General features: G+C 27.7%; 1 protein-coding gene across 1 annotated transcript in view; it reads right to left on the bottom strand.

The window, feature by feature from the left end:
- LOC122577499 (vicilin-like seed storage protein At2g18540) overlaps positions 1-1,386 on the bottom strand; it is a 40,629-nt gene that overhangs the window by 1,216 nt on the left and 38,027 nt on the right. The window lies entirely within an intron of this gene.

Raw genomic sequence — 1,386 nt, 5'->3', positions numbered from 1 at the left:
ACATATAACGTAATGTAGCATTACGTTATAACGTATAACGTTATGTAGTATTACGATATAACGTTTAACGTTATATAGTATTACATTATAACGTATGACGTTATATGAAATTACGTTATAACGTATAACGTTATGTAGTATTACGATATAACATATAACGTTATGTAGCATTACGTTATAACGTATAACGTTATATAGTTTTGCGTTATAACGCATGGCGTTATGTAGCATTACCATATAACGTTTAACGTTATATAGTATTACATTATAACGTATAACGTTATATGAAATTGCGTTATAACGTATAACGTTATGTAGTATTACGATATAACACATAACGTTATGTAGCATTACGTTAGAACGTATAACGTTATATAGTATTGCGTTATAACGTATAACGTTATGTTGTATTACGTTATAACGTATAACGTTACATGGTAATACGTTTTAACGTATAACGTTATGTAGTATTACGATATAACGTATAACGTTATATACTATTACGTTATAACGTTTAACGTTATATCGTATTACACTATAACGTATAACGTTATGTAGTATTACTTTTTAACGTATAACGATATGTAGTATTACGATATGACGTATAACTTTATGTAGTATTACGCTATAACGTGTAACGTTATGTTGTATTACGTTACACCGTATAAAGTTATGTAGTTTTACGATATAACGCATAACGTTATGTAGCATTAAGTTTTAACGTATAACGATATGTAGTATTACGATATAACGTATAACGTTATGTAGTATAACGAAACAGCTCATAACGTTATGTAGTATTACTTTTTATCGTATAAAGATACGTAGTATTACGATATAACTTATAACGTTATGTAGTATTACGTTATAACGCATAACGTTATGTAGTATTACGTTATATCGTATAACGTTATGTAGCATTAAGTTATAACGTATAACGTTATGTAGTATTACGCTATAACGTATAACGGTATGTAGCATGACCTTATAACGTATAACGTTGTGTAGTTTTACGTTATAACGTATAACGTTATGTAATATTACGATATAACATATAACGTTATGTAGCATTACGTTATAACGTATAACGTTATATCGTATTACGTTATATCGTATAACGGTATGTAGCATTACGTTATAACGTATAACGTTGTGTAGTTTTACGATGTAACGCATAACGTTATGTGGTATTACGATATAACATATAACGTAATGTAGCATTACGTTATAACGTATAACGTTATGTAGTATTACGATATAACGTTTAACGTTATATAGTATTACATTATAACGTATGACGTTATATGAAATTACGTTATAACGTATAACGTTATGTAGTATTACGATATAACATATAACGTTATGTAGCATTACGTTATAACGTAT

Source organism: Bombus pyrosoma, unplaced genomic scaffold (genome assembly GCF_014825855.1).
Source record: "Bombus pyrosoma isolate SC7728 unplaced genomic scaffold, ASM1482585v1 HiC_scaffold_4725, whole genome shotgun sequence".
NCBI classification, from domain to species: Eukaryota; Metazoa; Arthropoda; class Insecta; order Hymenoptera; family Apidae; genus Bombus; species Bombus pyrosoma.
Note: the sequence above shows the minus strand (reverse complement) of the source record. Positions and strands in the feature narration are given on the sequence as shown.